Source organism: Heloderma suspectum, chromosome 3 (genome assembly GCF_057233095.1).
Source record: "Heloderma suspectum isolate Gila_16-S chromosome 3, 16-S_ref, whole genome shotgun sequence".
Classification (NCBI taxonomy): domain Eukaryota; kingdom Metazoa; phylum Chordata; class Lepidosauria; order Squamata; family Helodermatidae; genus Heloderma; species Heloderma suspectum.
Window position 1 is genome coordinate 262,502,160 of NC_139460.1, and position 13,724 is coordinate 262,515,883.

The following is a 13,724-nucleotide window of genomic DNA, read 5'->3' on the forward strand; positions in this document are numbered from 1 at the left end:
AGTAAGCCCTATGGAACATGGTGGCAGTTACTTCCTAGTAAACGTGACTAGATAGGATTGGGAAGTCTTTCTGAGCGCACTGAATTTGAAATCGGCTCCAGAGAGACCAGGGAAATCACTTCCTTCCATGGAAATATTGCTACCAGGACCAGGGTACTAAAGAGTTAGGCAAGCGGTGGTCCTGGTCCCCCAGGCTAGGAAGGGCTTGTTGCAAGATTTGCCACGGCTTGAACTGTGCCACCAGAATCTGTGGATTAAGCGAACCTCCCATGGTAATTTCTTGTGCCCCCGATCGGAATAACCATAACTTCTATGGAGATCTCTCTTACTTCTATGAGATGTCTATATGCATCTCTTTCCACAGCTTTTATGGCCCCCAAAACGCCTTTAAAACCTTCTCCTCTTCCTCTCCTTTTAACAGAGTAACAGTGCAACCCTATGTATGTCTACTCAGAAGTAAGCCCCGTTGAGTTCAATGGGACTTACTCCCAGGTAAGTGTGCATAGAATTGCAGGATAAATATTTTACCACTTATGGAGTAGTCTTAAACCTTTCCTGTAAAACGCAGGTTAAAATAAAAGGGACGAAGAACCCCCATCCCACCCCAAACTTTGGGGCTTTAGCTGAGCCGGCTGGTTCCAAAGACTGAAGACTGCCTTCTCAAACACACTGTTTCTCGATGCTGTGGGGCACAACCATATTTACTCTGAAATAAATCCCACTGAGTTCAATAGACTGCAGCCCTGAATTTGGGCCAAGCATGCCCCGAGTCTAGTCCTGAACAACTTACGGGGAATTTTACCCTCACTCCTCCCCTTGGTTTGTCTGGTATGCGAAGCGCCGTGGTGGTGGGTGGGTGCGAAGGGCCGATTGGTACATAAACTTTCTTGCTGGCAAGGAAGTTTTTCACCAGTATCACTGGGATTTTGTGTGTAGGTTGGATGGGAATTTTGTACCGCACCGTTGTTTGAAAGTACTAAAAATCAGTGTCAATGAAATCTCAAAGGGCTTCGCGTCTCAGCTTGTCACCTGTGCATGTTTATTCGGAAGTAAGCCCCATTAATCCTATTGGGCCTTACTCCCGCGTAAGTGTATGTATAAGATCGAGGCCTTAGAATGTGATTTCGCTATAGTCCTAATCTCCCCGAAAAATCCTAGACAAAAAAACCGCTTTACGGATAACTTTTCGAGTCTGGACACCCAAGGAAGCCCGATCTTATCCTGACATGAGAATGTTTCCAAGTTATCAAAGTTCCGCTTGTGCGAAAAATTTTTGGATACGTGCACAAGCTGGCGATGCAATTATGCTGGGCGGAGGGTTCCTAGTAGTGGGATTTCGAGGAAAAAGAAACGAGACGTTACCCCATAGCATGCCTTTAAAAGATTTAGGACAGAAAAAGGCGCGGTGTATAATTACTGATTCGAATCGAGGAGCAGCGGCGAGGGCTGCAAAATGGTGCTTTTGTAGTCTGTCACTGAAGTTACCCGGAGAAATGTATTAGGTCTTGAGGTTGGGGGGTTGGATTGGGCCGTGGGTTTGGAAAAGAAAAAAAAAATCGGAAGACCTGGACAACTTCCCCCTCCTCCTTCAAGAGTATTTATGTTCAAACTGACACCAGTAAAGAATGTTCCAAATTCACAACGGTAGCCCGACGGGGTCACTCAGCCTAGTAGCCTGTCTCTGACAGTGTCCAGATCCAGATACATCAGGAGGCTTTACAAGGGGGGCGGCGGTGGGGGGTCAGTACTAGCCCTTTCACTGCCCGCCTCTGGAAATGTAAGATTTTAGGAACAGCCAGAACATTAGAATAGATGCATGAACTTTCCTGGGTAACGTTTGCTGTTAATAGGTCCTATGCATCTCCCAATTATATTCAAAGGCATCAGGCTTAAAGGAAATAAAATAGTCGTTCCACGCAAGGTACAATTTAGCTGGGGAATTCTTCGTAGTTAATCGAACTGAAGTGTGTGTGTGTGTGTTCGATTAACCACAGAGAGGACCCTAGATAAACGCTGCCTTGTAGGAAACAACTATTCTATTTCGTTTAAAGACAAATGCCTTTAAATATAATTAGGTAGCCCTTATTCAATATAAGGCTGGGGGAAAGAGGCAATAACTGAGTTCTGCTCAGTTTATTTCAAAGTATTCGTGGTTTTATATAGATTAGTTATACCATCTCTTTGGGTTGTATCCAATGTTAGTCTAAAGTCCCATTCATTTCAATGAGTCTACTCTAAGTAGGACTAGCATGGAATACAACCGGTTGTCTTCCCCCCATCCCCTTCCAGGTAAAGAGTTGAAATCTTTTGAAATCCTTGTTTGTGACCCAGAAATTATGATTGGTCTTTTTATGCCCCAGCCCAGCCCACTTCTATGATATCCTTTCTTTAAAAATACTGGAGCAGAGGTGCAGCCAGGGGTCGTCCATGAGAAGGTGTTATTCTTTGTCCTTTTGCCTGTTTATAGTATTTGTAGGAGCCCTTTGTGAACAGTCTACCGTTAAATGGCACTTCAGACATCTGCCCGAGCGGGCTGTAGTCCACGAAAGTTGACGCCACAGTAAATCTGTCCCTCTTCAAGGTGCCACAGGACTCTTCGTCGTCGTCGTTGCAACAAGCTAACAGGGCTGCGAGCCCTCTGGAAGTCTAACGTTGCGCTTGCTCTCGGGCTGACTGCTGAATCGGGCGTTTCGGGGATCTCTTCCGGAAGGGAGTGGGGAAGTGGCCATTGTGGCGGCGTGGGTACTCAGGAGTAAGTGCCAACGAGTTCCGTGGAGATTTCTTCTGCAGCCTTAATCAGGGCCCCATCCATAACAGCAACTGAGGAGCTTGTGCTGGGCATTTAACCTGACTCTCAGTGTAGTAGGACCGGAGCGGCGATTCCAACCACACTTACTAGGAAGCAAGTTCCACTGAAAACAGCTTTTCGGATTGGGCTGAAACACTGCATCACATTTACAAGCCAACATGGGGTAGATATAAAGTAGTGGATGGCGTTACATGGGTGTAATCGCATCCCGAAGCCGAAGTACTTTGTACGGAAGTACATTCCGCTGATGTTAATGGCTAACCTTCCTTGCCCTGTCTTTAGGGGAGTTGGTATTGCCCCATCCGGGCTCCCAGAAATGAATCGCATTGCATTTTTCAACATTGAATTTTATGTGCAGTGCCGTGGCTCGCTGTCCTTAGGGGCAGAGCGATCTGTCTTCACAGTGCAACCCTAGGCGTGTCCATTTCTAACCCTATGCGTGTGAATTCAGAAGTACGCCCCGTTCAGCTCAATGGGATTTACTTCCAGGAAAGTGAGTATAGGATTGCAGCTTCAGTCTGCTTTAAATTTAGCTGACTGTCAGGGCTATCCTAAGCACATCTATTGGAAAATAAGTCCCATGGAGTTCAATGTGACTTATTTGTGAATAGACAGGTGTAGGATATACACACCTATCTGGGAGTAAGTCTCACTATACAATATACTGTATAGGATTACAGCTTTAAATGATCGGATATCCTGCAGTTCTTGCCACTTCCTTATTCACGTCCTTTTTCAGCTCATTAATGAATATGTTCAAAAAGTTCTGATAAATTGGGCTTACGCATGTCCAGTCCTAACTTTCGAGATATATCTATCTATCTATATATCAGTTGAAGATAAAGGAAAGGATATACCTCCTCGTGTAATGCCTTTTTAAGAGCCAGAGATCTCTTTGTGTTTGCTTGTTTGTTTTTAATGACTAATCGAGTGAATGATCTGGGTTTTAGTCGTCGTAAGTCTCTTATCCACGTTTCTTGACACTTGAGAGAGAGGTGAAATAAAACAATTAGAATTCCTTCCTAAATAACATGTTTTTCTTTTGGTGATCCCTCGATTTCGCGCTTTTGAGGAACCTCCATTCTGCTCAATTTGGACTCTACAGTTTGTGATTCATGGCTTCAGAATTTGGAATTTGTCATCCATTATTTTGATATTTCCGTAACTGGTAACACATGCTCCAAGGCCAAACCTCTAGGTAGAGAAATATCGAAGAATAATATGCTGCAAATTGGGAAGGCAGGATTTAACCCCCAATAATAGCAGTCTCTTTGCGAGGTTAGCCGGTGGCATTTCCGAAGGGGATGTTGTAAACATAAATATGGAATATTTGAGGGCGGGATTGGCGCCATGGGCAAACGCTTATCAGATAAACGTTGGCTGCCTTGCAAAGGCGGCCGGGGTGGGGTCTCCTGAAGGATCAAAGGAGAGCAGGAACTGAATTCCCAGTTGTGCCCTTGCTCGATTCCGGGATCCCACTTTCGGTATTTCCACCAAGTGAATAGCTCTGCAAAGGCCCGTCTGGGACTGGGCAACAGGAGCTGTCAGCGGCCAAGTTGAGGTGTAGCTGCCTTGGATCTTGGTTGAACCTTCCCGGGCATTGGTTGGGGTGAAAGGAAGGAATGGGAAGGAACGACCTACTCCCCCCCCCCCCCAGCCCCGTCTGTCACGCACTCTGTCGTGCTCTCGGCTCCGTCTATTCTTGAGCAGCCCACGCCGAAAGAGGATATTGCCAAGAGGACTCGCCGGCAGGGGGCGCACTGTACGGAGCCTGCGCCTTTGGGCTTGTCTTCTATGTTGCTCCCATTGAGCGCCTCCTGGCGGCGGAAAGCCTTGCTGGTGTCTGGGCACAGCCAGATTTTTAAGCGTCGGGGATTGGGGGAGGATATAGAAAAGCCCAAACACATCCCGCACATCCCTCTGTGCAGCTGGTCTCGGACCGCCCTCTCCGTTAAGGGCTGTGAAGGGATGGGAAAACCGTCTAGAAAAGATGCTCCTCTTCAGGCGTTCGGACTTCGGCCAGATTGTTTAAAAAGGTCAGATTTGAGGGAGGCTCACGCATGAATCGCATCCCTTAAGAGCATAAGAGCGCTGCTGGATCAGATCAGGGGCCCATCTAGTCCAGCAGTCTTCTAGTCCAGCAGTCTGTTCACACAGTGGCCAACCAGCTGCCCACGGGAAGCCCACCAGCAGGACAGGCGTGCAACAGCGCCCTCCCGCCCATGATCCCCAGCCACTGGGGTACAGAGACAAACCGCCTCTGATACTGGACATAACACATCGCCATCGGGGCTAGTAGCCATGGAGGGCCTTGTTTGTTCTGTGATTGCTGCTTGATGACTGGCAGCTACACGGTGAAGCTGATACAAAGGATGAGCTGATGTGTGAAACAGCCCCCGCCCCCAGCTCCGTGTTTACATTCTGGGAAGGAGACAGTTTTGTAGAACCGCCGCGCCCTGGCATACTTGAAAGCGATTTTCCTAAAACAGCCTTCTCCAACCTGGTGTCCTGCAGTTGTATTGTACTACAAAGCCCAGCATCCCCCTCCCGGCCATGCTGGGAGTTGTAGTCCAGGGTACCTGGAGGGCACCAGATTGGGAACGGTATTCTAAACGTTAGTCTTGCTTCCTAGGAGGAAACGTTGCCCCGCTTCCCCCGTCTTCACTGAGTGGGACTTCTGAGTCAGTCAATCAGGTTAGGAACGCCTGCAGATCATGTCCTTTGCGCGCACACTCCTCCTCCAGGGACGAATGGTCACATTCGCACGTTAGGCGGTAAACTTTTACAGTGTAACGGTTCCAGGATGGGCTAGTGGTTTTCACACCCGCCAAGGTAAGGATTTGGGGGCAGAGCTGCTAATCGGGAAGGATCGAGACCCCTAGATTCTAAGGGCTGCTCGTTACCCACGTCCTGCCTGCACAAAATTCCGCCAGCCCGTCTAGGGGCGGTTGAAGTTTGGGGGGACCCCCCTGTGCTCCCAAACACTGCGTAGTAGCCAATGTTAGTCCTACTTAGCGTAGACCCATTGAAATGAATAGGACTTAGGTTAGTCATGACTAACTTAAGTCCCATTCATTTCAATGGGGCTACTCTAAGTAGGACTAACATTAGATACTACCCATTAGGGCCGCAGCAGTGACCCCAAAGCGCACGGAGCGGCAGCGCTCTTGGCTAACCAACAGCCCACCTGTGCAGATGAACTATGCCGCCGACTTCAGGGAGAACTCTTTGGAAACTGCACGAGAGTTGAGGTGTAAATACTGAACGGAGGCGGGGAGGGTTTGGCCAGGATGGCCACAGAGTCCTTGTCCCTTCTCTTTCCAGGGCATCCCAGCTGCATCCGTGGCCTCAACTGCAGAGACCTTCCTGGGGTTCAACTCTCACCGGCTTTAGCAGCTTTACACATTTCGATCTCTCTCTCTCTCTCTCTCTCTCTCTCGGATTTAGACCAAACAACGCCAGGTAGATAAATTATCGGGAAAAGACCATGAAATCCCATTTAAACCGGGACCGACTTTACAGAGCGCGCCGCGCAGCAGAAACAATTAAAGCGCGTATCAAATGTGACGGCCCGATTTCATGCTCGGAAAGGGAGGAGCGAGTGCAAACTTGCGCTCATACGTGCCCTGCTCAATAGGGCGGGGCGGCGGGGCGGGACTGTGAAGCCCTCTCGGGCCCTGTGAGACTTCCAGCTTGCGGGCCCGATCCGGAGAGCGACGGACCGCGGCCCAAAGGGTGACTGGGGATCCGGGAGTGTTTTGAACTGGTTCTCCACCCACCTAGTGACACAGAGCCAAGGGTTCCCTACAGACCGCGGGGCGGGGGGGGGTGTCCCCAATGGTCCCGGTTACAGAGCTAATTTCCGAAATAAATGATATTTCCGTCTGCACTGGCTTCAGTGGCGTTCCTGTAGGCGGTGTAGGTGGTGTTAATAGGGATGTTGGAAATCCAACATTATTTGGATTTTAGCTTCGTCAGTGTTAGGTTTCAGTTGCGGCTGACCTCTCTTGATCAGGGGAAATCCTCTATTTGCTTGCCCCAGCGCGCCTTTGGATTTGGTCTGTTTTGATCCCGCCGTCCTCGTTTGACTGAGCTGTGTCTCCCGTTGTTCCCGAGTAGAATCCCGAGCCTTGGCTAAGGCCGCAATCCTATATGCATGTTTGGACCACACACAAAAAGTCCTACAACTCACAGCATTCCCCAGCCAGCCATACTGGCTGGATGGGGAATGCTGGGAGTTGTAGGACTTTTTGTGTGTGGTCCAAACATGCACATAGGATTGTGCCCCTCCAAACTTTAACCCCAAACGATTCTCTCTTCCCCCGCCCCCATCGGCGGGGATTGTCAAACGCGAACCCGACAGCTACGTAAGACCGAGCATCTGATCACTGATGGCGGCTGGGCGTTTTTAGACTTGTTCAGATCTGAGGAGACTTCTTTGGATCTGGTTTTAGTTTGGACTGTAAGCCGCCTGGGAGAACTTGCGTCCCAAAGGTGGGATAGAAGTGGTCTAAAACACTAAATGGTCTAGAATCTCAATGAATCATTTAGTGGCGGATATTCCCACTGGATTTGGATCAATGCTTTCCCTTGTGGAACTGGTATTCACGCCTAATTACGTGTTAGGTTTCAACGCGTGAAAAGGAGCCCAAACCACGTTTCGTTTTGAAAGCAAACTCAACTGCGAGAGGAGGACGTGGTGCGTAATCCCTTTCCCCTCTCGCTAATTCCCGCACCAAATAGCACCCCACCCCCCTCATCCTTTTCCAGTGGTCCTTTAAAGAGTAGTCCAACACTGGACGACGCAGAGGTTCCAGAGGATGCAAAACATTTGCTTCGTTGTTGTTGTTATATGATATGTAGATCGCACGCATTGTCACTAATAACTCTTGACTGAAGCGACTATCAATCTTCATTTCCTTTATTTTCTACCAATGACCTTTGTGTTGTTTCCACTAAGATAAATGATAATATTAATTAAAGAGCATCCCAAATATTATCTTTATTGAGTTGCTGTTATATTTTGAATCAGCGGACCAGTTAATCCTTTGAAAATTTGGGGCACAGAATTCCAATCAAAGTGATGCATTTTTGCATCCCATGGGAGTGTTACACACCTGCTTATCAGATCTCTTCTATTTCTTCACTTTCACAAGTTTTCCCAAACGGTTGCTTCATTTCACTGCATCGTGCCCAAGATCAACAATTCTCTATGAGTTACCAGGAGCCCTTGGATACAGGTTAACATTTATACAGTCCTCCCCCCCCCCCGCTTCCTCTTTCCCAAAATAAATAAGTTAAATTCTGGTTTTCTCCCATTTAGATTCCCAGGTTGAATTCGTAAACATACTTATAGAAATGTTCCATTGAAATAAATCAGGCTGGCTTGTTTTAGTCTGATCCTACATGCATGTACTGCTAACTATACAACAATGACTTCAGTGGCTCTTATGTTGCAAGGAAAACACACCTATCCAAATTTTTGTTTACTTGGAAATAAGCCCCACTGAGTTCAATGGGGCTCGCTTTCTAGCAAGTAAGCACACTAGCTTGGGAGTAAGGTCCATTTACCTCAAGGGGGCTTTATTTCTGACCCTGGCTCCACAGATCACACCCATACAGCTCTTTCCTAAACATGTCTATTGACTGAGGAGCAAGTTCTTATTGGGATGGATAGGGCTTATTTGTCCCAAGTTTGCTAAGGACTGCAGCGTTTATTTTCTTTTTAGAAGTGTGGGAAGACTATATTTCTAGTTTGGGGGGGGCATTGGAAATGATTAGTTATGTTGGAATATCACTTAAAAGCAGGATGGGAGTAAAACAGGCTTTTCACTATGATTGTTGACTGAGATGAATTATGTATATAAACTATTGCAGGTAAGTATAATTAGCTCCATCCCATCTTACTGTTGGATGCACAACTTTTGTATCCCATACCATTGTGTTATGTATAGGCTTGGCCCCAAGAAATCCAAATTCTAACAAAACTGATTTACAAAAGAAAGAACACCATTAAGCACTTTTAAGGAAGATGCAATGCAACACTATAAGGTCTACTGAGAAGTAATCCCCACTGAGTTCAGTGGAACTTACTCCCACATATGTGCATAGGATTTCAGCCTTAATACAGATAAATGTAGACCTCTCCTATTACGATCCGTGGCCCTTAGAGCTGCTTAACTTTGGCTGAACTGTGCCCGGTATGTTTACATTACTTCCCCCTTCAAACTGAAAGTCTGTCTGATCATTATAATTTTTCCCCCCATGGACCACCCCTTCCTCAGTCTAGCCCTTCTGTGTGATACACATTAATTCAGAGATTGCAGAGTTGGGTGCCCAGCCATAGCCAGGCCAGGCTGGGGAGCAAAGTGTTGCTTTGTGGGGAAAATAGATTTACTGAAAGCAGATGATGTAAGTGAATCCTGCACATTATAAAGTAACCGTCAGGCCTGTGGGCTTCTGCCCCAGTGGAGTCTCCAGCCTAGCCTTTGATGAAGTGACGCCCAGCTCTGCTTCAGATACTGTTTCAAACAGGCTGATGATGAAGCTCTTTTTGCCTCATTTAAGATAGAGAATGCTGGGGAGGGAAGTGTCTTCCCCCATTTCTTTTCTCTGTTGTATGAAAGCCAGGCCGGGCGAAGGGGGAGGAGGGCAGGGCCAGGGTTTGGTGTGTGGCGTCAGATCAGGCAGGATCTCACAGAACCCAGCCTTGCATTGGCCTCTTCAGGGAAGGCAAGTTAAATTAACTGCAGCAGTGTGCGCTGGAAGAAAACCTTTGCACGGAACCTGGTTCCCAAGGCCCCGATGGAAGGAGAGGAACCCTCCATGCCAACAGACCTTCCTGGCAAAGCCCTTGATGTTGTTGCCCCAGACAGCAGCCTTGCGCAGCTTGCCACAAACTAGAGCAGCCTTCTAGGATTCTGGGAGTTAAGTCCAACACATCTGGAGAGCACCAGGTTGGGGAAGCAGAACTAGAGGATAGTGTGACCCAAAGAAGCTCCTGACTCCAGAGTCAGAGAGTAAACATGCCCTGGAAGAGGGTATCCATTTACTGACAACATCAGCTCTGCCATCATAGTCCCATCTTGACCATGTCTATCAATGTCACTGGTGCATGGCAGAGTCAAAGAGACCACTGGGTAATGATCAGTCATAGTAGCAATCAGTACATCAATCTTAGTAGTAGGACTCGTTTCTTTGCTTTACCCACTGTAGGGGCTCAGCTGTCCCATGTGTTCTGTCTGTTGCAGAGAAAGCCAGGATTGGTCCAAACTGGGGCATTTCCTTGAGGCTAGAAAGCTAGAGACCATATTGGGAGGAAGTGTCAACCACTTTGGCTCTCCCACAGCAACCCACACTGTCTAATGGCCAGCCCTGCCATTAGACAGCTGCCTTGGGCAGCCGATCTTGGGGTGGGTGGGTAGTAGCAGCAAGGAGGGCCGGCCCTACCTTTAGGCAGAGTGAAGCAGCCACGTCAGGCAGGAGGTGCTTGGTGGTGTTGTTGGGAGAAGTGGAGGCAGCCCTATGGCTGTTCCTGTCCGTGGGAGGACAGAACCATGTATCCTAAGAAGCTGGCCTTGCAGCCAGCGAGCTCTCCTGCTGCCCAGTGGTGAGGTAGAGGATGCCATCCCATCACCAGCATTCAAGGGAGAGTCAACTGCCTGTCAGATTCCATAGGTAGAATGGGAGGGAGCGTGCCATCTTGTTCTTTCCTTCAGACAGCAAGATGTTTTCTCTTCTGCTGGCCCTGACCAGCACAAACCTCACTGAACATTAACCTAAGTGACAGGCGGTGCAAAAGAGATATATTGTTTGGAATCAATTCTGTCCGAGTGTACCGAAAAACAGAAGTTTTCATCTTCCAGCCAGAAAAAGATCCCTCATGGACATATCAGGTTGAAATGTGTGTGACCCACGACTAACGGATTTCTTCCTGAACTGTGCATTGTCGATGGCTCTGACCATGGAATGCAATAGATTTGCCCTGACACAGTCTGTATCACTTCTCTGCTATCCTTCAGGACAGAGTGTATAGCTGTCCAACAGTCCTGGGTAGGGGCTCTTACAGTAGACCTTGTACTGAGTGAGAAGAAAAGAGGCGATGATGTAATGGGGATGGTAGAGTACACGTGTTCTGCAGAGAACAAGGAGAAAGGAAGCAGGGTTCCAGAATTCCAGGGGCTGCATCCAATTGTGTCATCCTACTGACAGAAGCAGATCTGTCAGTGGAACTGGGAAGGAAGCAATTGCCCACCCCACAGACTATGGCACACCCTCAAAATCTGCTCCAGAGGGCTCAGAAACCCTCTGGAGTGGATTTTCAGGCAGTACAGAGGGCTGCAGGGGGGAGTATAGAGAGGAAAGTCCTGTTGCACTAGCAGACCTCTGCTTACATGACATCGGATGTAACCCAAGATCTAAAACAACCTTCCCCGACCTGGTGCCTTCCAGATCTGTAGGACTACAATTTGTTGTCCAACACAGCTGGAGGGCACCAGGTTGGGGAAAGTTGGTTTAAAACAACAGGGAGGATCACTGCAGAATTTGATGTCTCATAGCTGTTGGGCCCCAACTTTTCCCTTGGAGGACTGCTAAAGGTTTTAGTCCTAGAGATAGTTTTTTTAATTAGGTTTAGTTAATGCTGTGGAGGCTGGTGGCTCTGATATCAGTGGGGCAGTGAATCTGCTCCAGGTTTCAGTCAGAACTCTTAAAGACCAATCCAAGCACCTTGGATAGCTCCTTTAGTATTCTGACTGGTTCTGATGGAAACCTGAAGTGGATTCACCACCTCACTGACATTGGACCCACCAGCCTCCACTTAGTTAATGTTTATTTCTCTGTAACCTGTAGTCAGAGGTGTGTGTTCTGCATACGCACAAAAAAGTATGTACCAAGGTAACTCATCAAGGAAAGCTGAATTCTGTGATCTGAATAAATTATGCATTTTGAATATGTTTTCTTTGTTTGTTTTTCAGAATGTGTCATTCTTTTGAAATCACACTCATGTAAATAGGAAAGGAGTTATGCTGGTCACCAAAGAAAGAAAACACACACCTGTCTACTGAAAATTCAGACTCAAACTCCTCTCCATCCTGCCCAGCTTCTGAGATATCGCCAGGCTTTGCCCATATAATTTCAAGCCTATTTTTGGAGCCATATGGGTTAGAAACTTACTATCTGAACCAATCAAAGAATCTCTGAGTAATATAAAATTTTGTGCTCATGTAGAATGGCAGCATGTACAAAATTCTGTCTGAATTTCTTGTCTTTTATCGTACCTCAGTGTTGTATTTCAAAACCTGTCCCTAAAAACCTGTCCCTTAACAGCCTGGGGCCAGGTTATCTGAAGGATCGCCTCCTCCCATATGTGCCTGACCAGACCTTAAGATCATCCTCAGCAGTCCTTCTCCGTGAGCCCCCGCCAAAGGAAGTGAGGCCAGTGGCTACTAGGAAGAGGGCCTTTTCTGCTGTGGCACCCCGGCTCTGGAATGAGCTCCCTAGTGAGGTTCGCCTGGCACCTACACTGTATTCCTTCCGGCACCAGGTGAAGACCTTCTTATTTTCCGAGGCATTTTAGCTTTCTAGTGTTTTAGCTTTGCTGTTTTAAATCTGTATTTTAAATCTCTGCATTGCTGCTAGGATTTATCCTGGGTTTATTCTGGTTGTATTGTTATATTGTGGTTTTAATGCTTTTATAGTTTATATTGTTTTACTGTGTGCTTTTTGGTTTTAATTTTTGTGAACCTCCCAGATTGTTTCGGCTATTGGGCGGTATAAACATGAAATAAATAAAAATAAACAAATAAATAAAAATAAATAATAAAACTCCATCCTTAGAGGGGGTGTTTTAAACCCACACAACTGGACTGAAGTGTTTTCTGTTTCTAAAGCTGTTTGTTAGTATAGTGGAGTATCTTATCTCTTTGGGGTAATGGATCTGGAGTTTACATGTGGGTCCAGTGCCAGGAGATCATGTTGGATGTATGATTCCCAAGGAGACAAGGGTTGAGGCCTGTCAGTTTTGTGTCCTGTTCATAGGCCTGCAAACATCCTATGGGAGACTGCTTTGCGCATGAAGCTATTGGGATCAACAGCTTTGTGCTCTTGCAGACACAAGCTCTGTCTCACTTGTGTGAACCTTTGTGAACCACTCTGGGTGCTTCACTAATGATAGACAGGTGTTAAATTACTGGCGGAGATAGTTGTGTCTAAAAGACCACAGGTGATTGTAGAGTGTAATTCATGCATTACTTTTGTCAGGTTGCCTCTCATGCTAGGCTGGGGGATCTAAGCTCTCCAGATGAAAAATGCCATGTTTTTTTTTTTTAGCTTGGCTGTAAGTTGTAGGCACAGGTCTATAAAGAGTATGAGGCTATTCATTATAGGGATAGGCTTTGTATGCAGAGAGAGAAGAGGTCCAGTGATGGTGGGAAATGTACACATCACTCCAATAATTAAATTCAATGACAGTTTAAAGATATCCACAGCCTAGCCTGTGTCCCCACACTAAGAGCTGCAGTACATTGCACAGGGAGGGAGCCAAGTTTTGGTGACTTCCTTGTGGCAACCAGAATATGCACAGAACCTCCAAATTTCTTATGCTGGTAACACCCTCATGTACAGACACTAGGGACAGCAGATCCTGCCACAGTACAGACAGAGTTCATTTCTAAGAACTGAGATGTATTTATTTATTTATTTATTTATTCATTCATTCATTCATTCATTCATTACATTTTATTTTATCCCACCTTTCTTCCAAGGAGCACAATGCAATACACATGATGCTTCCTTCACTGTATCTGCACAGTTAGTCTGAAAGATAGTGATTGGCTTAAGGTCACCCAGTGAGCTTCATGGCCAAGTGAGTCCTATGTATTTTTAGACAGAAAAAAAGTCCTACAACTCCCAGCAT